This window comes from Solanum verrucosum, unplaced genomic scaffold (assembly GCF_900185275.1).
Source record: "Solanum verrucosum unplaced genomic scaffold, falcon-dt-bn FXZP01000087.1, whole genome shotgun sequence".
Taxonomy (NCBI): Eukaryota; Viridiplantae; Streptophyta; class Magnoliopsida; order Solanales; family Solanaceae; genus Solanum; species Solanum verrucosum.
In genome coordinates this window covers 617,110-641,265 of record NW_026020084.1, presented here as the reverse complement: position 1 = coordinate 641,265, position 24,156 = coordinate 617,110, and the positions used below count along the sequence as shown (strand labels likewise).

Here is a 24,156-nt window from a genome sequence, read left to right as displayed (position 1 = left end):
AGACTTTTCTTTTTAGTTATGTTTTGACTATGAGGGTGAGCCCGGTAGTTTGTCTTGGCCCCCGCTAAGTACTCATGTTTAGAGGTGGTGTTGGACAAGTTGTGTATTATGCTTGAGCTTGACTCATCTATGGTATTTATGTACCATTTCTTCTTTTTTTCTCTTGCTCCCTTAGTCCCGATTTCCCCCTTTGATTATGCTTATTGCTTATGGTCATTTTAATTGCTTCCGCGACCAAGGATGTGTAATGATACGCTATGAGGCTTGTTTGGGGTTCCTTCGGGTTCCCCATTCGCCGGTCACGTCTAGGCCCTAGGCTTGGGTCGTGACAAACTTGGTATCAGAGCACTAGGTTGATAGATCCTCGGAGTCCAACACACCGCGTTGATTAGAGTCCGATTCATGGTTGTGTTGTGCACCACAACTATGAGTAGGAGGCTATGAGACGTTTTAGGAAATGTTTCACTTCTTCATTCTCTAAGTCGTGCCATAGATCTATAAGCTCTCTCTCTTATTCCTTGTCTTATGGTGTTTAAAGTTGGACCAGTTGAAGGGTTCTTGCTAGAAGGAGCGAGTGGTTGTAATGCCAATTATGGCTATGTGACTTGTGAGCTTTGATGGAATAGATTATGAAGTTGTATTTTGTGTGATTAATGCTTCATAATTGTCTTTGTGTTGGTTAGAAGAACTTGTGTAGGCTTACTCCAAAGGGGGAGATAGTGTGCCTACCTAGCAAGGTAATTGTGAGGTTATGTTTAGTTGATGGTAGAACCCATATGGTCAAATTGTTGATTCCCAAAGGAGCCTATCCGAGAGTGGAGATGGGAAAAGAAATTATATGCCCTAGGTCGGGATTATGTTGTGTTTTGAAGTTGACTTTGAGGGTTGCATGTACCATCTAGTTAAGGTGAAGAATAAGAAGTATAAGTGTTGACCAACTTCAAAGGGTTAGTTGTTGTATTTTAAGATTGATCTTAAGTATGGTCACTTAAGTAGGGTGCTTAGATAATACCTAGGCATAGTTGGTTGGTAGACCCCACCAAAAGTGGTGATAAGGGTTGACATGGTCTAGAGTTGTCTTAATCCAACTTTAGTGAAAAAGAGAAAGGTTTCTTGGTCAAAATTCCTCTAAGTTCCTCTAAGGTTTAACCAAGAAAGGATGTCTACCCGTAAGTCTCAAAGAGTGAGTGGTAGTGGATCTTAAGGGTTCCGGTATGTGTTTTATGTTTTATTGAATTGCGGAAATTCCATGGGCCAAAGATAGAGGAAGATCCTCTAGAGTTTATAAAGGAGTTATCTAAGGTGATGAACCTTGTAGGAGTAATCTTAGTAATACTTGTCTTTCGTGACTTGATAAAGAGAATATCGCGATTTTTTTTTTTTTTTTGTGTCGTCCTTAATATTCATGGGTTTAGTTATGGCCATATGTGAGTGATTAGTATAACTCAACTTAGTCCTTATGAGTTTTATGATGTGTTGGATTTTGACGAATAGTGATTCTTAAGTGGTACCTAGAGATGTTGAGTGATTAAGCTCCTTTAAAAGAGGGTAGGAGTGAGATCCTCATTGGTTTGAGAATCATGTTGTGTAATGAGATAGTTTAGGCTTACCCCAATGCGGGATAATATGCTTAGATGGTAAGGTTATTGAGTGTCCTTGATGTTTATGAGATAGGTTTGCTTGAATTCTCACCTTATGTGGTTTAGTGAATTGGAGCAATCTAGACCCGAATTGGTAGATTCATATGAGATCTTGAGTGATATCCTAGTGACGGCCTTAGAAAAGGATGCTACTAGGGTTGACTTGGAAGAATTTTTGGGATGAAGGTACCGGTATGTGGTAATTTCATATGAGAGTAAGTGTTATGTTGATTTCCGGTACTACCTTATCTTGTATGATGCCTTATGAGGCTATGAGGCTTAGAGTTCTCCGGATGAGTTAATAGAACCTTTTTCGGATTTTACCCCGGTTAGTGGTTTAAAGTTAGAAAAAAAAGGGGTTTGTGAAGAATATCTCTTACCTTGTTCCCCTAGGAATACTCTTGTTGACTTAGTGAAACTTGGCATGTTAAGCCTTGATGTGACTCTTAGTATGGATGGGTTGCATACTTGGTGTGTTTTTATTGATGATAGGGCTCGGATGGTTAGAAGAATATGGGGCCCTTGAGTGTGTACTAGTTATCACCTTGTTGAGTAGGATGACATTTGGGTACAATTTCTTCCTATTATGGATTTGGTGTTTGATTGTGTCATATAAGGGTGGTATGGCTAGATGTTGAGGACCATAGACTTTTGCAAAAATGGCAAAATGTGAGTTTGGTTATGTCTTTAGGAGTGCTTGGAAAAAGTTTTCTTGAGGGTTGTAGTGAGGGCTTCCTCCTAAGGAGGGGATGGTGTGCTTAAAAAGCATGATTTGTTGAAATCCCAACATCCTCATCTCTTTCTTCCATTCCTATTCTAGCTTGAGACCAAGAGTTCCTAGATGGGCCTATGTTATGTTTTAGAAGTCATGTGTGATTTTTATATTCTAATGATTTCCTTATGAAAGGTATGTTTTTGAGAATTCATGTTTTGAGATAAAAATGAGTTTTCATGTTTCATGCCCCTCATGTTGATAGGCAATTAGAGTAAGTAACCTATGTGATTCATGAGGTGAATGGTTTAAATGTGCTTTTAAGAAGTAATTGCATAATTGGCCGAAGATCATATGATAAGCATGATTTGAGTTGAAGGAGGAAATTCCTCCAATGAAACGGAATATGTCTAAGTTGCATGCATATTGAGTTCGTAGAAGTAGTCCTATTCTCTCATGTTGTATGATGTGTGTTTTAAATGGAGATTTTTTTCTCCTAAGTTGTGCATTGTGTGTAATATGGTATACTTGACTTGATGATGTGAATTAAATGAACATGCTTGAATGTGTTCTTATGAAATGGAATGTTAGCTCCTTATGTGGTGGAAACTTTCCTAAAGAGTAGAGGAGGTAGTTCCTCCCATGTTTATGTGAATTAATGAGGTTTGCGCATTTCCATAAAAACTTGTGTTTTTGAAGAAAGATGAGTTGTATGAGTTGTTTCCCTCATGTTGTAGTGCATTGGTTATAAGTGATCTATTGTACTTCATGAAAATAAGGTATGAGCATGTCTTAGTAAGGAGTTGAGAAGTTCCTCCTTGAAAGAGTGCTATTGAACATGGAAACTTGCATATGTGCTTAATGATGTATGGACTATGTAATGACTAGGAGAAGGTAGTTCCTCCTATGAACATGAGAAATGTTGATGTTGGTGTGTTATGACTAGGAGAAGGTAGTTTCTCCTTGAACATCACTAAACATGATAATGTCATTGCATACATTCATGTTTAAGTTGACAATTGGTTTATTGTGGTTTTACAATTATGTTGAGGTTTTTGAAATAAGGTGTAAGTGCATTGTTGCATCCTTATGTGGGCTGAAATTACCATGTTTGTGTCTCTCATGTATGTTTCTTTAACATTCGGGGACGAATGTTCCCAAGGGGGAGATATTGAAACGACCCCAAAAATGCCCGAAAATGTGCTTCGGAAACACCTATAATTGTAATTTCCATATATCTCAAAATCCGTGCATGATTTCGGAAATTCGACTTCATATTCTTATTCAGGGGGTCAAATTGAGTGGGAAATGGGTCTAACCCGAATTTTAGAACAACCGTATCAAATTTCGAAAATCGCAAAAAAATGCGATTTTGAGGGTCAACTTTAAAGGGGCATATCTCTCAGCACACAAGGAACTGGAAGGAGCTCAAACTATCAAAATTAAAGCTCTGTGAGTTAGCTTTCCAACGCAATTTGTTTCACCTCATTCCGAGTTAGGATGAAGGAGTTATGACCATTTTCGTAAAACCTGTCCGGCAGAAAATGCAAATTCCAGTAGCCGAAAACACTGTTCACCCGCCTCAATTTTTTTCTAAGTGTTGGGACCTTTTTTTATAAAAAGGGGACATATCCATACTTAGTCATTTAACTTCAAAACATCCAAAAACTCTCTCTAAACCCTCTCCAAAAATTCCACCAAGATCATCAACCAAATTCAAGGATCCCAAGCTTTAATTCCGGATTCAAGATTCAATCTCAAGCAATTCTCCATTCCAATCTTCATCAAGAATTCTCCAAAGTTGAGGTATGTGGGTTGATTGTGGAAACCTTCCTTTCCACAAGTCCAACCATTTATCCTCTATTTTACTTCAAGTTTATGGGTCCTTATGATCATTTATGAACTCTTGAATTATGGAATTATTACTACACATCCTATTATGGTCTATTTTTGTATATTATCATGAAATGGAATGATTATATGATGTTTATGGTTTTCATGCCTCCATGATCAAATTATGAAGGTTGTTATATATGTATATATATATGTATGTTGTTGGTGGGCTGTTTTATATGGATTTTGAAATTGGTTGGACTTAGTACTCTTGAAACACATGATTTTATTTACATGAACAAGTAGCCCACCATATGTTTGATAAAATGTCATTTATAGAATTCTTATGAAATGGAAGGTCCAATGTACGTCCTATGAGTCGGATGATTATATAAGTATTGAAATGATGATGAAATGGATACATGTATATGATTTTCTCTATATAGTGTGTGAGTCGACCAAGCCTAGCTCGAGGGGTTGTAGGCCCGGGTAACCGTATCAAGGGGTTGGTACCTTGGTTGCCTAGTACGGGGGGTAGTAGGCCCGTATAACCGTATCGAGGGGTTTGTACCTTGGTTGCCTAGTACGGGGGTAGTAGGCCCGTATAACCATATCGAGGGGTTGGTACCTTGGTCCCTAGCTCGGGGGGTGGTAGGCCCGGGTAACCACATTGAGGGGTTTGTACCTCTTTCGCCTCTCCGAGGGGGTGGTAGGCCTTGGAAATACTATATTGATGGTCACTCACCACACATGTACTACGTCCCACTAAATATGATTTTTATGTAAGCGTCATTATATACATCATTTCATTTATGTGCTATCTATCGGGTATGATTATGCATTTTTCCTATGATGTCCATCTATTGTAGCATTGCATTGCATCCCACATACTTAGTACATTCAAACGTACTAACGCATACTCTATGCCTACATGATGTCACCATGTAGGGACCGGAGCACCGCTTGACCATCCTCCTCCGCGTGGCTAATACGATTTCCTATCAAGGTTATTGGTGAGTCCTCCATTCCGGGGACGTTGCTCATGATCTTTTGCTATGTATAAGACTTTTCTTTTTAGTTATGTTTTGACTATGAGGGTGAGCCCGGTAGTTTGTCTTGGCCCCCGCTAAGTACTCATGTTTAGAGGTGGTGTTGGACAAGTTGTGTATTATGCTTGAGCTTGACTCATCTATGGTATTTATGTACCATTTCTTCTTTTTTTCTCTTGCTCCCTTAGTCCCGATTTCCCCCTTTGATTATGCTTATTGCTTATGGTCATTTTAATTGCTTCCGCGACCAAGGATGTGTAATGATACGCTATGAGGCTTGTTTGGGGTTCCTTCGGGTTCCCCATTCGCCGGTCACGTCTAGGCCCTAGGCTTGGGTCGTGACAAGTTAACACCCCAAGGATCTAGTCTAAATAGGTACAATAACTACTAAGAGTACAAGGTATAATAAAATTATAAATGACGCAACTCCCACCACGCGGAAGGAAAAGTAGAAGTTGTTGAAGATTATCTTCGTCCTCACCTATGAAACATCACTGATCCTGCAACCAAACAATGCCAAAAGGCATAGCAAGATTAGTATGAGTACAACCACACATACTGGTAGGCATCATCGGTCAACCCGACTACCCACCGCATAATATGAGAAATCAACTGGCGAAACAAGCAATAAGACTAACCATTCCTCCACCTTTATATTCCCAACCGACTCAAGGCTCTAACCATTACTCTCTTCGTTCTTAGTCATACCTAGTCATCTGTCCATTGAAAAGACATTCCGGAAACAACTAATACCCACCTGGTCAACACCCACGACAAGCCTACACTTCATTTCCGTCTCCACTAAACTTATAACCCCGTATTACGCCTATCGAGGATTACTACCCCATTCTAGGGAAAACCACTATAGACACTATCACTAACTACCACCCTAAACTTTAACAATAATACCTGTGACCACATCTAGCTAATAACGATAGCACCAGGACCCTTAGTTTTCCCTTACCATGCTACAACCTGATTTGGGACTCTACCATTCATAATCTATTACACAACAGATATCTCCAATTACCTACAACATCGCAACCCCACATATAAGAACATAATGAATAACCCACTAAACTCTTCATGAAACATGTCCAATTCCGCATTATCAAAAATACGAGCAATTACACATATAATACAAGCCAATCCTCTCATGGAACCCACTCCCAAACCGTTAGTGTACCGGAACGTGGTACCCGATCCAATGCAAGTTAGTGTGCTAGAACGTAGCACCCAATCCAATAAATATGTCGGTATGTGACATTCGATCCAATCCAAGTTAGCGTTTCGGTACGTGACACTCGATCAAATGCAAGTTAGTGTGTCCGTACGTGACACCCGATCCAAACATCACAATCATAATCGTATTCACATCCATAACATACAATACCCACTTCATATAGTCAAGTACTTGAGTTCATGGCATGCATTGTTATAATAACTTCATTAGGTTTGATTCTACTTTTATCGAATGTCATACACGCATGCGTACCATACACCAACCGATTTACCAACATTATACAATTAGGAAATCACAACAATCGCCTCAACCCTATTCCACAAACTAGGGCTTTCTCCTACGATATACATCTAATGTAACACTAAAGGATATACTCATAATCAACCCTTGCCCGGTGCACAAAAATCCTAAGCATGAATTTTATCGTCAATTTCAACATACTATGCATTGATTAACACATTCATAACTACTCAATAAGTAAACCTAGCCTACCTGGTCGCCAAGCATTCACAAAGGGATTATAGATGAATTTATGGTTTCCAGACGATGGGACGGTGGATTTGACTAGAATTCTGCAAGCTATTGACCTCCTTACGCTAGAAATCTCTTCCTCCTTCTTTCCCAAGCCTAGAGAAGCTTTTAGAGGGGTTCTGGGGTGATTTACGTCTAATTTAGGAGTTTTTGGAAGAAGGAGAAAAGAAGACTTCGCATTATTTTACATTCTGTCTCGCCTATCCCGCTTTGGCGGCTACTTACCCCATTGTGGCGTTGCCGCCCAAGCGAGCAGCAGCTAACCCGCCATGGCAGGACAGTAGCCCTAGTATTTTCCAATGTTTTTGCTTTTCCTAAATAACAACGGTTCGTTCATTACAATGGATACCAATTTACCCCTTGTTCGTCCCTGAACGACTAGTGGATGGATCATTATGCGCCCTGTCTTGGAGCATTCTTAACTAAGTGATGGTCTATTACGAAACCATAACAGATAGTGGATTTTAAAATTTTGAAACACGAAACGTGTTATACTCAAAGACCGGTTAAGAATTTGAGGTAACCCATGAAGAAAAGCATGCGTCCCATTTACACAGTTTGATCCCGCCAGAGCGACAGGCCTTCCACTAAGGCGGGGCTGCTGTGACGAGGAATCTCCTGTTGAAGTGGGGGATCAGATGCAGAAAAGGGGGAAAAGGAAACATTTTTCCCATTTCTCCCTAAACTTTCAAAAACTCTCCAAATCCTCTCGATCGCTCTCCTTCGAACGTCAAAAACAAGGTAACTTTCTTACTCTTTACTCTATTTACTTCGTTATTTACTTAACTACGCTTGCATGACATTAAACGATTGATTAGAATAGGCTTTGGGGTAGTTTTCGAAAATCAACATAGGTTGCTTGATTTGTTAGGAAAACGTAGCATGGGTACTTCCCTTACGTCCCCAACGTCTCCACAATATTCTGGACATAAGGATTTTGTAAAAGTATGGTCGAATGGGTACCAAAACGGGTGAGGGAGTTGAAGGGTCTCTTGATAGAAACTCGGATTTGAGCACTATTTAGGGGTTATTTTGCCGAAATAATAGCATTTCTACGTTCTAGGGTACTTAATTAATAGGTTCTGATCTGCTGAAATTTTGTTAAAAATGAGGATTTTGGGACGAAGAGGCGCCATGATCGCACCTGGTGTTCATCCCAGATGAAGGCCGCTTTGGCGCCCTTCATCCCGCAATAGCGGCCTCTCCTCATCCCGCTCTGGCGGGATTTCGGCGGCTGTGGTGGGACTCAGTGGGGCAGTATCCTTTTGCCACTTAAATCAGAAATTTTTCTCTTTCCTTTTTTACCTTAAATTGTTTAATCCTATCATGTTCTAATGTATACCTTCCAACTTTTGCATGCTTCTCTAAATGGCTAGTGTCAACGAAGAAAATCTACCTTTCGTCCGTTTTCCCGATGCTGCCAGTCAGGAAAGGCATCATGACTACTGAAACAACAAATTTTGCTGTGAGAGAGGTTTTGTCTTAGTCAAGCTTAAGGAGAAGGCACCTGTCTTTTATGCTCTCCTGATGGAGATTGGATGGGCTCCACTGACTAACGCTTCTCATGCCGCAAGTTACGACTAGGTGAGGGAGTTCTATGTCGTTCTTCCTATAGTTTGCTGGGACGTTCCCCATCCCTCCATTCGTATACGGGGAATCGACATCCCTATGAACGCCACAGCCATAAATGAGGTGCTTGAGGTCTCGAATGCGGAGTACGAGGCCAAGCTCAAGGAAATGGATCTGGCTGGCTGAGGGATACGCTGGTGGAGCCTGTGTGCTGGGACATGGTTTATTCGCCTACTACTGAGGGTATCACTAGCGCGGATTGGTCACCGGATGCTAAGAGGTGGGAGCACTTGGTTACTAGGAGGATTCGCCCGTCGAGCAACCGCACCGACGTGACATTTCCTCAGGCCTTGGTGGTGGCGTGCGCAGTGCAGGGCATTGAGTTGAATGTGGGGGCGCAGATTATCTCTGAGTGGAAGATGTTTTACTAGGGCAACAAGAAGGCTTTTTTCCTACCAGGACTTATGAATGCGCTATGCAAATAGGCGGGGATACGCATCTTAGACATTAATGAGGTACTCCCTATGGATCCCCCCCCCCCCTTCACCCTTTTTTGGTTAGGTAGGGTTCTACTTATCGGAGCAATAGGAGGAGGGCGGACAGGGCCAGCAGCAGTCACGAGGCTACAGAAACGGACGGGAGGCGACGACACTCATCCCACCCGGTCCCAGCCCCCACTCTTAGGTGCACAGGTAGAGAAGGACCTGGCGACCGTCTAGAGGAGATTGAGGCGGTCCTTTGCTGACACCACTCCGGTTCCACCCAGCACTAGCCTAGAGGTTGAGATGCTCCGTGGTGAGCTGCGCCAGGAGAGGAGGAAGGGTCTGTAGAGGGACTGCTTGATGGTTTGGATATGGAAGATTTTGAAGATCGTCTTTAATTGTGTTGCTCCGGACATGAGATTCCCCGAGTCGAGATAGGCGACTTCTAGCATTTCACCTTTTGGATGAGACTGTGAAGGGAATGGCACCCCCGGTTCGACTCTGATGACAACACATCAAAGTCCCAAGGATCTTGATTTGGTTTTTCACCCTTCTTGGGCTTGTAATTTAGAACAAACCTTTATTTTTATCTCTTCATCTTTCTTTATGTTTTTGAAGCACATGGATGCTGGTTTTTGCAGTAAATAATTAATTGTTGGGTTTTACATTTCCTTTTTCGATTGTTGAGCACTGACCAAAAATACAGAGTTACTCTATACACGACTTGGGGTCTGCAAGTGTGACTAGGGAAAGCAGGGGAGATAGGGCTGAGATTTTGTCTCACCCTGTCCCGCTCTGGCGGAAGAAATAATTCTGGCGGTCTCGCCCTGGCGGGTATAATCCCGCCCTAGCAGCTCAGACAGAGATAGAACCCAGGCCAAAATTTTCTAGGGTTATCCTCGTTTCTAAAATTTTCCATTGACCCACAGCTATAACATAGGCATTTTTAGAGTAATCCCGACGATACACATTCTCATTAACCCAATATTAGAACCCACACATTCCCAGGATACGCCCAGACTTCATTTTACGAATCACATCGTAACTCATCTAGATCCTTGCATCGAACTTAGTCATGACCTTCTTTTTACAACGAGTTTCACGATACTCAAGCAGTTACAACTTGCCTAGTTTCAACACTTCTGCCAGCACATTGTACATATCAAAGTTCAGACACACATTTATTGGGCACTTAATCAGATCATCATATCCACGCAAATACAACTTTCACATTCACAGTTAATTTAGACAACAAGAAGCACACATTCACAGTTTCAAGTTACAACTCACAAACAAGTCCAAATTCTTAATTTGTTCGTTCCATAGATGACCATTACTGGTCATCTATTCGTTTATGCATCCCCTAGGGCCAGATACCAATTGGAACCTTCTCAGTTCCAATTTACCTTGCTCGTGTTCCTTCAGCTGTAACTACGAGGTCTAGTTCACTTCGTTGAGGTACCAATTGGAATCGGGAGATACCAATTGGACTCAACTCATACCACAAGCGACACTCACATGATAGGAGAGAAAAGATGGGACAACTTCCTAGAATGTTTCATAGCTTCCTGAAGATTAGATGTGGATGTCAACACACCCATCCGCAAGAGTCTACTCCACATTTGCTCTTGTACGGGGAGACTGGTAACCTTGGATCTGATACCAATTTGTCATGACCCAACCCACCGGGTCGTGCGGGCACCTACTCTAACACCTAAGCAGGAGAACCCTCGATTCCTAATAATTAAAAACAATGCAGAAGATTAAGAAGACTAAGATAAAACAATTTCATGGAGATTTTTCATAAATTAGGAGCTTTAAACCAATTGGAGTTAACACTTGTAATGTAGTTAACACCCTAGGGATCTAGTCTAAACATGTACAAGAGCTACTAAGAGTATAAGGTATAACAAAATTATAAATGCCGCAGCTCCCACCACGCAAAGCAAAAATTAGAAGCTGTTGGAGATTATCTTCGTCTTCACCTATGAAACATCGCTGATCCTGCAACCAGACTATGTCAAAAGGCTGGTAGGCATTATCGGTCAACGAGAATACCCACCGCATAATATAAGAAATCAACTGGCGAAACATGCAAAAGACTAATTGTTCCTCTACCTTTATATTCCCAACCGACTAAAGGCTCTAGCCATTACTCACTTCGTTCTTGGTCATACCTAGTCATTTTATCCCTTTAAAAGACATTCCAAAAACAACTAATACCAACCCGGTCAACACCCACGACAAGCCTATACTTCATTTCCGTCTCCACTCAACTTATAACCCTGTATTATGCCTATCGAGGATTACTACCCCATTCCGAGGAAACCCACTATAGACAGTACTATCACTAACTACCACCCCAAACTTCAACAATAATACCCGTGACCATATTCTAGCTAACAAGGATAGCACCAGGACCCTTAGTTTTCTCTTACCATGCTACAACCTGAATTGGGACTCTACCATTCATAATCTATTACACAATAGATATCTCCAATTATCTACAACATCGCAACCCCCACATATAAGAACATAATGAATAACCCACTAAACTCTTCATGAAACATGTCCAATTCCACATTATCAATAATACGAGCAATTACACATATAATACAAGCCAATGGCCCTCTCATGGAACCCACTCCCAAACTGTTAGTGGCACCAAAGTGTGGTACCCGATCCAATGCAAGTTAGTGTGTCGGAACGTAGGACTCGATCCAATAAATATGTCGGTACGTGACATCTGATCCAATGCAAGTTAGCGAATCCGTACGTGACACCCGATCCAATGCAAGTTAGTGTGTCGGTACGTGACACCCTATCCAATGCATGTTAGCGTGTAGGTACATGACACTCGATCCAATGCAAGTTAGTGTGTCGGTACGTGACACCCGATCCGAACATCACAATCATAACCGTATTCACATCCATAACATACAATACCCACTTCATATAGTCAAGTACTTGAGTTCATGGCATGCATTGTTATAATAACTTCATTAGGTTTGATTCTACTTTTATCGAATGTCATACACGCATGCGTACCATACACCAACCGATTTACCAACATTATACAATTAGGAAATCACAACAATCGCCTCAACCCTATTCCACAAACTAGGGATTTTTCCTACGGTATACATCTAATGTAACACTTAAGGATATACTCATAATCAACCCTTGCTCGGTGCACAAAAATCCTAAGCATGAATTCTACCGTTAATTTCAACATACTACGCAGTGAATAACAGATTCATAACTACTCAATAAATAAACCTAGTCTACCTGGGCGCCAAGCATTCACAAAGGGATTATAGATGAATTTCTAGTTTCCGGACGACGGGATGGTGGATTTGACTGGAATTCTGCAAGTTATTGACCTCCTCACGCTAGAAATCTCTTCCTCCTTCTTTCCCAAGCCTAGAGCAGATTTTGGAAGGTTTCTGGGGTGATTTACGTCTAATTTAGGTGCTTTTGGTAGAAGGAGAAAATAAAACTTCATGTTATTTTACATTCTGTCTCGCCTATCCTGCTTTAGCGGCTACTTACCCCGCTGTGGCGTTGCCGCCCTAGCGGCAGCTAGCCCGCCATGGCGGGACAATGACCCCACTATTTTTTTAAGTTTTCACTTTTCCTAAATAACGATGGTTCGGGTCGTTACAATTACCCTTTTATCAGTATTAGAATTATTCAATATGGACAAGTCAATCTATCACCAAGTCTCATTACTCCCAAACACACACCACAAAGAAATACACGATTCTATACACTTAACAAGGGTTGAGATATCGTCTTGCCTCAAACAATCGAACAATTACTCCGAAACTTGAGTCTTATCCTTTCATTGAGCTCCCAAATAAATGCAATCTATTCACATAATAATCACAATAAGATTTCTAAACTAACAACACCCGTATTACTAGACCGAAAAACTCACACAAACCTATAATCAAGAGCAACCCTTATTAGACATGTTTTGCATGCTTTGAATGTTCACACTCTTGCAGTTGTCCACCCCCCGAAGGGTATTTTTCATTTGATTGAAACTTATTTAATCAAATTTTTTTGGTCCGAAAATGAGGAAAGGGGTAAATATCATTGGATCTCTTGGGATAACTTAAGTTACCCCTATAGAGAAGGTGGTTCTAATTTCAGGAAACTAGAGGATACCTACAAAGCTTTCACTGCTAAGCAATGGTGGAAGTTCAGAACTTCTAATTCCCTTTGGGTCAATTTTCTCAAAGCAAAATACTGTATAAACGATCACCTTACCACCATTCAATGGAAGCCCAGTCAATCCCACAGTTGGAAAGCAATGCTAAAAATTAGAAGTGAGGTCGATGGCAAGATATGGTGGAGAGTAAGGGAAGGAAACATTGACTTTTGGTTCGACAATTTGACCAAGGAAGGGCCACTATGGAGCCTCATGGAAGATGTCATAGTGGATCAACATATATCCATCACAGAAGTTTATCGTCAAAGCCAATGGGACTGGAATGTTTTGCATCCATACCCCAGTGAGAAGATCAAAGATCTCATCAGGAAGTGCTTTATTTCTCTCAATAACAATACAAAAGACATTCCTTATTGGACTGAAACGGAGTCGGGGACCTTTTCCATCTCCTCTACCTGGAACTTACTCATGCAAAAAAGGTTGTTTGCTCCTATTGACTCCAAGTTGTGGCACAAAAATGTCCCTTACAAGATGTCTTGTGTGGCATGGAGAGCAATCCACTGCAGGATGCCTACTGATGACAAAGTTGCAAAAAAATTTAAAATTAACTTTGTCTCTAAATGTTTTTGTTGTATTGGTGCAGGTATGAAAGTAGGGATGGAGACCGATGAACATCTCTTCTGCTCAGGCCATTTTGCACAGTTACTATGGAGTTCTTTTTTAGGAAGGATAGGTATATGTACCAAGAATACCAGCCTTCGGGATTTAATTCAAAGATGCTGGAATTGTACTGCCAAAAATCCTATTGCTGCCTATGTTGTAAAAATTCTCCCTCCTATTTTAATGTGGGAACTATGGAGATCAAGGTGTAACTCTAGATATGATGAAGAAAAGCCCTCTATCATTAGATCTACGTCACTCATATCTTTCAACATATGTCAATTGTCGAAGAAAACTTTTACAAATTTGAACATACCTGAGAACTGGGAGAATTTATTGAAGCTCATGGAATTAGCATAGTTGATACTAGCTCTGTCCCTGTGAGGTGGTTAAAACCCCCGTTCTTATTTGTGAAAATGAACTCTGACGGTTCATGTGTTGGAAATTCTACAGGAGGTGGTGGAATAGTGAGAGATTCCATGGGCACATGTTTGATGGCCTTCATCCTCCTACTTGGAAGAGGCATCAGCAACACTGCAGAATCAGACGCGTTTCTCTTTGGACTTAGATGGTGTATTAATAATGGTCATAATCTCATCATTACCGAGACTGATTCTCTACTCCTTCGAAAATGTATTAATAACAGTTGGTCTATCCATGGAGGATTAAGGAATCAGTGGAGGAAATTAGAAGATTGATTCGGAGACATGATATAATTATTAACCAATGTTTTAGGGAAGCAAATCATGTGGCTGATAAATTGGCTTCAATGAGCCATTTTGTTGAGGAAGTTAAAGTATTTACTCAGCCTAGCACTATTCCCAGGCAGATTAGAGGCCTACTGAACGTTGATAAATGGCGATTTCCCTCCTTCAGAGTCAAACAAAGAAATCGAGTATGATTTTCTTTGAGCCACCTTGAGGTGCTTCTATGTGTTTGGCATTGTTTGTGCCTCCTTTTGCACGTGTATATTAAGCAAATCTCATTAGGAAGGTAAGGTAAAGTCCTCCTTCCTCTTTTGTAATCCACATTAATGGTAATGGCAAGGCATCTATTTAATTAAAAAAATAAAAAGTTACTAAATCTTGATGCCAATTAACAAGTCAACTCTCATATTTTCTAAATTCAAGTCTAGGGTTAAGTTTCAATTTCTCCAATATTATAAATTTAATAGTATTCATATAATACAATATATCTAATATTTAGATACTTATCTCAATATATCAAAATTTGAATCATAATGTGATAATCATAAAAAAATAGAAAGATCAAAGTCAAGTTACGTGGCAATGCTTAAACCACAGAGATCCCATAATTTATCTACGAAAATCCATGTATGCATAACAATAACTAAATGTCGAATTTATCCTACAAATTGTCACATTCTCCAATGAGTGGCTCATCATTATCCATCATTGCATAATTATTGTCTCCAAAGTCATACTACAGCAACATTAATTTTAAAGAATTCATTAACTTCTAACTTATAATAATCCAAAATCCTATAAGTGACCATGCATCATCCTACATCCTAATTATGACTTCCATTTACTATGTATTCAAGGTACTTGAGAATTTGAAGCTGTACCTGAACGCGCAGTCGTTCTAGGTTGACGCCATGGGTAAATTTTCTCACCCAACGTTTTGTTTTCTCAAATTGTGACCTCAATAAAATGTTACTTCCACTAACTTAAATTAATTATATGGGCTAAATGGTAAAGAGTATTAAATAAATTTTAAACTTAGTCCATTAGCAGTTAACTAATAAAAATTTAATTATTTAATAAATACCGGTCAATTAATTAACTATAGTTAAACGAATAGTTCAAAATTCTCTAACTAACTTCACAAACTGATAAAAAATGACTAGGGCAACTATCGAGAGGGGTAAGACGAAAATTTCCAAAAAATGACAATACGGATTATTACAACGAGAAACTCACTAAACGTTAAAAAAATTAAGACTAGAAGTTAAGTAAAAAGAGAAGAACATGTGAGAGTTTATATTGGGAGGGGAAAAAGAAAATAAAAAATATATATATAAATAGTTGTTATTAGCGAGAATCGAACCATTGACTTCCCTAAAGGCAAGGCCATCAATCTAGTCACTAGACTAAAGCACCCACTAAAAGATTTGTTCATTGGGTGTTGAATGTTTAATATAGTTCGACTTTGAAGAAATCACTATACATATGAACAATTTTACGTCGAGGTTAATGGGTGCTCGAGCACCCGAAAGTCGTATGTGAGACCCCATAAGGGTATGATCAAAGAAGTGCTCATGTTGAACTCTGTAATGCATGCATTAACAGAACATTTATGGGAACAACTTAATAATTTTGAACTTGAGTATTTATGTAACGTTTATGTGATTGTATTTCATTAATAATTTCTCTTTTATTTTAATCATGTATTAATATGTATAATATATAATATTTGCTTGCAATTTATATTATTTATAGATTTAAATAAAATATAATTTTTTTTAAAATTAAGAATTTAAAAAGAATAAAATTCTATATTACATGAAGATTATATAGGAAGATTATTTTGAAAATATTATATAATAAAATAAGAAAATAAAAATAATAGGAATAGTAATATGATATTGAAGAGAATGGAAAAATTCCATTTTTAGTTTTTAGAGAATAAAATAGATAATAGTGTAGGAGACCACATATGTAGTGAGCTAATAAATAGGGTCAATGCCCAATTGAAACTTGGGCAAGTCATGCTTTCATCTATACTGTAGTTAGCTTAGTTCCTTAGCATTCATTGTCTCTCTTTCTTCTTGTTTCTATTTCATTAGTTTTGTAAAGCCTCAGTAGAACCAAATTGAGAACACTAGTAAAAGTGTATATACAATACAGATGAAACACCAATGACATAAAATACGTATATATTACTTTGGCTGGAAAGAACATTTTATTTCCAAATAAATTATTCACGTTCCTACACTGCTGTTCATGCAAAAGACTACTAGAACGAACAAACCTTCTTTCGGGAACAAATCTACAAACCTAAGATCTTCTAATCTCATATCCTGTTTCCTCCAAATGAAAACCTATACCACATGCAAACTCAGCTTATATAAACTTTGCATTGACCTACTAGCCATAGAAACCTTCCATTTCTTCAATCGGGTTTGACAAAACCATTTTCCATCATTCAATGGGCAAATGGTAAAATTGGATTGTCATTAAGATTTTGCAAATTAATCCAACCATCTGGTTTCCAGATGTACAACCAGCAAATAACGCCAGCAGCAAGCACCATAGCAGATTGCTTACCCTCAGAAGTATTCTGTATGGACAGAGACCCAATATTTCAAGCCACTCCGAACCTGCAGGAAACAAGGAGGGAAGGAATGAGCAGCTTCACAAGAACATGCCGTCATATTCTAAAATAAAATTATCCATCTAATATTTAATGATTTTCCACTAGCCTTCAGAAAAAATGTTCTAATATATCATGTAGTAGAAAAGCATATGACGTTGCCAACACTCCAAAACCTGTGTTAGTCTTTGCTGTTTGCTCAGACAACGGTTTCTCAAGAATCCAACATTTCCAATTGACAAAAAAGCACTAAATTATGGAAACCAAGGAACCAACAGAACTGATTTGCAAGAATCTAAGTGTTAACTTTCAGGCTAGGTTTCAGGTTTGGCCCAGAACCAAAAAAAGAGAAATGAATACCCTAATGCCAGTTGAAGCAAGGGTTACCTAATAAAACTAATCTAATAGCCAATAAGCACAACACTAAGGGGTAAAGTGGATAGAATAAGATGGTGGATTCTATGCAAAGTCAAAAAAGGCTGGATTTTTTAAATTTTTTTCTCTTCTTTTAATTCGAGCAGCAGCTGGAAGCATGTAGCAATCCAGTTCCAAGGAAGGGAGAATTTTCCAACTTCTACCTAGATAAAACACAACCTCACCAGCCAAACAGAGTCACAGACAACTGCGAGTTAGTAAGCTGGGGGTCTGGTTTCAAAGAAGTGGGTGAGAAGATTCCAGCAGTGCATGTCCATGACATGTAGAGGAACAATGGCACAACACTTCTTGGGAGCTAGGAGTTGGTGTAAATACCAGCATTTGCTATTAGCTTTTTGGTTTGTTACGTACCAACACATAACTGACTGTACTCCTAACTTATATAATCACATGTCCTGCACAATATTGAAGGGATGCAATTGCCACGTCATTTTATTTAACTAGTTTTGAGGCACGTGCGTTGCATGTAAATATCAAACTATGTACTACATTAAAAAATAATGTCAATATTATTAAATCAAAACTTTAAGTAAACTACTATAAATACAATAATAAAGAATAAGTTCCTATGAATAGTGGATGTAAATCTTTTTATGATTATTACTAAAATTGTCGAATCAATATTCGAAAACACCTATAACTATTTATAATATAAAGCTAGATATAGATAAGGTAATGTGGCACCTCTCTATGGCATCCAATTAGATTTATCTTTTTTCCTTCTTCTTTTTTCCGATGTTTTTCTCATTTTAAAATTAATTGTAATATGTAAAAATAAAAATGTCACTCTTAAAATCTCTTAGTTAGACCTCTTAAATGTAGTTTCTCCTCCCTCCCCTATAGAGCATTACTTAGTTATTATTGTATTGTTGGAGTTTCTGCTTTTAATATAATATAAATAAATAAAAATTGATATAAAATATAGAAGATTTACAAACTACATTGAATGTTTTTAGTTGAAGTATTATATTAATTTAACATTTAAGTTTAGGAGTGTTCAAATTTTACTGAACTTTGAGATTCTGAACATCTGTAAATCACACTGGAGTTTTTAAGAAGAGTAGAAAACTTAAAAAACTCGTAGTTTAGAAATGTGAGGAAACCTCTCCATTAATAGTTAACAAAGGGTGGTATGAACATGTGTTGATTGTGTTTAATCATAAAAATCACAATCCTTCAGAAAAGTCACAATCTTTCGGATCGAAAAAGTCACAACTCTTTGAAAAAGGTCGAAACCATTCAATGTGAAAAGGTGTGTGCTTTTAAAATAAAATAATATAAATAAATATAATATAAAATATAGAAGATATACTAAATTGGGTGTTTTAAGAAGAAGAACAATAGAAAACAAAGATTTGTAGTTTAAAAATGTGAGGGAACCCCACTTTTCATAGCCAACAATGGGTAGAATGAAATTTTTTTTATTGTGTCTTATCAAAAAGTCACAACCCTTAAGAAAAGTCACGATCCTTTAGAAAAGTCACAACCCTTCGAAAAAATCATAACTGATCGAAAAAGTCATAATTCATTGGAAAAGTGACAACCTTAGGAAATGTCACATCCCTCTAGAAAAGTCACAACCCTTGGAAAAGGTTATAACTCATCGAAAAAGTCGCGAATCTTTGAAAAAATCACGACCCTTCAATGTGAAAAGGTGTCTACTTTTAATATAATATTATATATATAAATAAATAAATATAATATAATATAACATATAGAAGATTTACAAACTATCTTAACATTTAAGATAGTTCATACTTTTAAGGTAGTATAGATAGATAGAAAGATAGATATAGATTTGACTAATTTAAATCTGATACGAAATTTTAAAAAATAAAGAATACTTTTAATTTATGAATATGTAGACTATACAAAAATGTCTTAGCAAATAAATTGGAAAGGGAGGAGTACTTATTTAGTCTAGTTTGGACTCTTCAAACAAGTTTTTGATCAAATCCTTTTTCTCCAATAGTTTGAGACTTTTCACAGCTTGAACGCCAAGTTGTAGTTTGTGCAACAAAAAATCATTGAACTTCTTGTCAAGTAGAAGTTGTTGCAAACGTATATTTATTCCAATGAAAATGAGTACACATTAATTATCTAGATAGTCTTCTCGTTTGAAGTTGAGTTATTCCATTCTTCTTGTTGCATCATTTTTTGTTGATCTATCTTATTTATGAACAAAAAAATATTGTAATTGCATAATTGAACAATTCTCACAATCTTCCTTCTTTTAAGAAGAATAAAAAACTGACAAAATTTGTAGTTTAAAAATGTGAAAAAATTTCCCTATTTATAGACAAGGATGGTATGAAAAGTTGTTTATCGTACCTTATCAGATAAGTCACAATCCTTTACAAAAATCACAACAAAAATGTCACAACTCATCGAAAAAATCACAACTCTTTAAAAAAGTCACATCCTTCGGAGCAATCACTACCCGTCAATGTGAAAAAGGTGTCATCTTTTAATATAATACAAAACAAAGAAATAAAAAAATATAAAATATAGAAGATATACTAAATTGGGTATTTAAAGTTGGGTATTATAGTAATTTACATTCAAGTTAGGGAGTTCATGCTTTTAAGGTAGTATAGAAGATTTAGATAGATGGATTAAAAAGACATTTAATTTAAGGAAAAACATGCTACATGAAGCGCCCCTCTCACCACCCCCACCCCCTTATCATATAAGTCACAGTCCTTTACAAAAATCACAACCATTCGAAAATGTCACAACTCATCGAAAAAGTCACATCCTTCGGAGAGGTCACTACCCGTCAATGGGAAAAAGGTGTCATCTTTTAATATAATATAGAAGATATACTAAATTGGGTGTTTGAAGTTGGGTATTATAGTAATTTAACATTCAAGTTACGGAGTTCATGCTTTTAAGGTAGTATAGAAGATTTAGATAGATAGATGAAGAAAATATTTAATTTATGGACAAACATGCAACATGACGTCCCCCCCCCCCTCCCCCTTTATCAGATAAGTCACAGTCCTTTACAAAAATCACTATCATTTGAAAATGTCACAACTCATCGAAAAAGTCATAACTCTTTAAAAAAGTCACATCCTTCGGAGAAGTCACTACCCTTCAATGTGAAAAAAGTGTCATCTTTTAATATAATATAGAACAAAGAAATAAATAAATATAAAATATAGAAGATATACTAAATTGGGTGTTTGAAGTTGGGTATTATAGTAATTTAACATTCAAGTTAGGGAGGTTCATGCTTTTAAGGTAGTATAGAAGATTTAGATAGATGGATGAAGAAGACATTTAATATAAGGACAAACATGCAACATGAAGTCCCCCTCCCACCCCCACCCCCCCCAAAAAAAAAACATTAAACAGAATAAAAACAAAAGTACAACATATAAATTGGAACAAAGGAGTACATATTAAATCTAGTTTGGACTCTTCAAACAAGTTTATGATCAAATTCGTTTTCTCCAACAGCTTGAACACCAAGTTGTAGTTTGTGCAACAGAAAAATCATTGAACTTCTTGTCAAGTAGAAGTTGTTGCAAAAGTATATTTATGCCAATGAAAGTGAGTACACATTAATTATCTAGATAGTCTTTTCATTTGAAGTTGAGTTATTCCATTCTCCTTATTGCATCAATTTTTGTTGATCTATCTAATTTACCGATAAAAAAATAATGTAATTGGATAATTGAACAATTTTCACAATTTTCTTTGTTTTAAGAAGAAGAAGAATAAAAAACAAACAAAATTCGTGGTTTAAAAATGTGAGGAAATTCCTCTATTTATAGGGAAAAAAAATAGTATGAAAAGTTGTTTATCGTGCCTTATCAGATAAGTCACAACCCTTTAGAAAATCACAACCATTCGAAAATGTCATAACTCATCGAAAAAGTCAAATTCTTTAAAAAAGTCGCAATCCTTTGGAGAAGTCACTACCCGTCAATGTGAAAAAGTGTCATATTTTAATATAATATAAAATAAATAAATAAATAAAATAAAAAATATAGAAGATATACTAAATTGGGTGTTTGAAGTTGAGGGTAATATAGTAATTTAATATTCAAGTTAGAGAGTTCATGTTTTTAAGATAATATAGATAGATAGTTATTATTGAAAGGTAATGAGAAGTATATTATTGATGTAAGTCGGCAAAAAGTTAATGTTAAACGAAGTATATCAAAAAGATTGGGAACATTGCATAGCATATTATTGGATAAATCATATGCTTTCTTTTATGCAAGACTAGTTCCACTGTTCAGTTTTATTTCCCCATTCACCTATAAGTTCAGTTGTTCCTCGTGTCTTTGAAATCATTTGTTTTGCTATAACCTGTGACATCTGGTCAAGATAAACTAGACACTCATGCTCTCAAGTGTGTTCTCTAATTATTCTTGAGCTTAGAAGGGATATTGTTACTACTCACTTGATCTTTGTTGATACCTTTAGTCGGCCAATGACACTTTTCAGAACTCAATCTTATCCTGCAACTTCCTCCGACTGTCTTGACATCTCTATTTTTTACTTGACCACCAGTAAAGCTATTAGTAGTACGAGTACCTCTCCTACATCTCCTCCCATTGTGCCACCGCTTGACTAACTTTGTTTTATCTCCATATTCACCTCTATACTCCCTTCGTCCATGTATTTTAGAAACACTTCTTTTGTTATAACTTGATACCTGGGAAAGACAAACTAGATCCTCATGATCTTACTGTGTAGTTTATGATTACTCTCAAGTTTAAAAGGAATATTGTTGTTACTCGCTTGATCTTTTGTCGATACCTTTGGTCAGTCAGTGCCATATTTTACATAATACAGTCTTATCCTGCACGTATTTCAAACCATCTTGACATCTTAGTTGTTTTATTTGTACCAGCAATGTAGTCCTTATAAGTACCTCATTACGTTTCCTCCCACAGCATCATCGCTTTTGACTTATTACAGCCACTGTTATCTCACACCAGGGTCATATGATCCATACCCTGCAACAGATCCTTCGCAGGTTCCGAATTTGTCTCCCCAAATAGCCCTCTAGTGACCGTTCATAAAGGTATTTGTTCTTCTCATAATCCTCATCATAAATATACCTGTTTGAGTGATCATTGTTTTTCATAACCATATTATGCTTTCATGTCAATCTTGTCTTATTCACTTTCTTGAATCTACAGGAGTAGCTCTTTCCAATTAGGCTAATAACAAGCTACGATGACAAATGTCTGTTTTACATTCTATTGATACTTGGGCAGTTGTTCTTATGCCTCTTATGGAAAATATGTTCTTGGTGGTCAATGAGTATACAGTCAAAGTTGGGGTAGAGATCAAATAGATCAGCTCGAGGCATGTTCCTTGTGAAGGCCATTAATAAGATCTTCTCACTTGATCATGTGATACATTCTATCCCATGGTAAAAATTGCTTCCTTAAAGCTTGTTTTTGTCCATGGATGTTGTTCACCATTGACTTTTTCACAAGTTGATATCAAGAACACATTTATTTGCAAGCATATTGATGATGAAACACATGAAGCAACACCATGTTCTTTAACTCAGGGAAGTTTAGTAGTCTTTTATGTTGGTTTAGGTTGATTTGTATATGGTTTCAAGTAGTCTTCTCAGGCATGGTTTGGTAAGTTTAGCATGGTTATTTAAGAGTTTGAAATGATTGAAAGTTGATCACTGCCTGTTTGGACAATATTTGGTTGAAGTTGAATAATATCTCCTCAACAATTCTAGACCTAGGCAGTGGGGTATTTTCCAGGCTTGAGGTCGCCTAGTCTCATTTAGATATTGTTATCTCACAATGTTAGTATGCTCTTGACATTCCTGGAGAGACATAAATGTGCACTTAGTGGACTCATTTACACTCTTACAAATTTGAATGTTAAAAGTAATGGTTAGGGGGACACATTTAATGATCCTAGGTAATTAAAGAGGTTGGCTGAAAAGTTGAACTATCTCCCAGTTACTCCACATGATAGTCTATTCGGTGGTCTTTTGGACGTACCTCATATGGATTAAGCAACCACTCAAAGAATTCAAAAGACTGAAATGACTAACCAAATGCATTTAAAACTAGTAATGATAGCAACTTGCACTTCAAATTGCATCTTATATAGTGTTGAATGAGAGAAACACACATATAAAAATTGATTGTCACTTTGATAGAGATAAATATATTTAAGATGGCAATCTCATGAAGTGAAAAAAGTCAAATGATTAGCGTGCTGATATATTTATCAAATATCTCACCAATTTAAGAATTATTTATGTATAACAACCATGGTACATACAAGTACAACTAGAGGATTAGATAGTAGAAAATGGTTAACTGTAACAAGTTATACTTGAGGGTAATATAGTATTAGGCCTTGTTTGTTTTCATTAAGACCAAAACGTCTAAATCTAAATGCACATCTAACGAATAAGATGTCTCCCACACTAAATGATTAAGACTATTTGTTTTTCAACATCTCAATATGCATAATTTATATATTTGT

The 24,156-nt window shown here is 37.3% G+C and overlaps 1 pseudogene; it reads right to left on the bottom strand.

Annotated features, from left to right (window-relative positions):
* Positions 1–16,908: 16,908 nt before the first annotated feature.
* Positions 16,909–24,156, bottom strand: part of LOC125824268 (uncharacterized) — a 39,561-nt pseudogene continuing 32,313 nt past the window's right edge.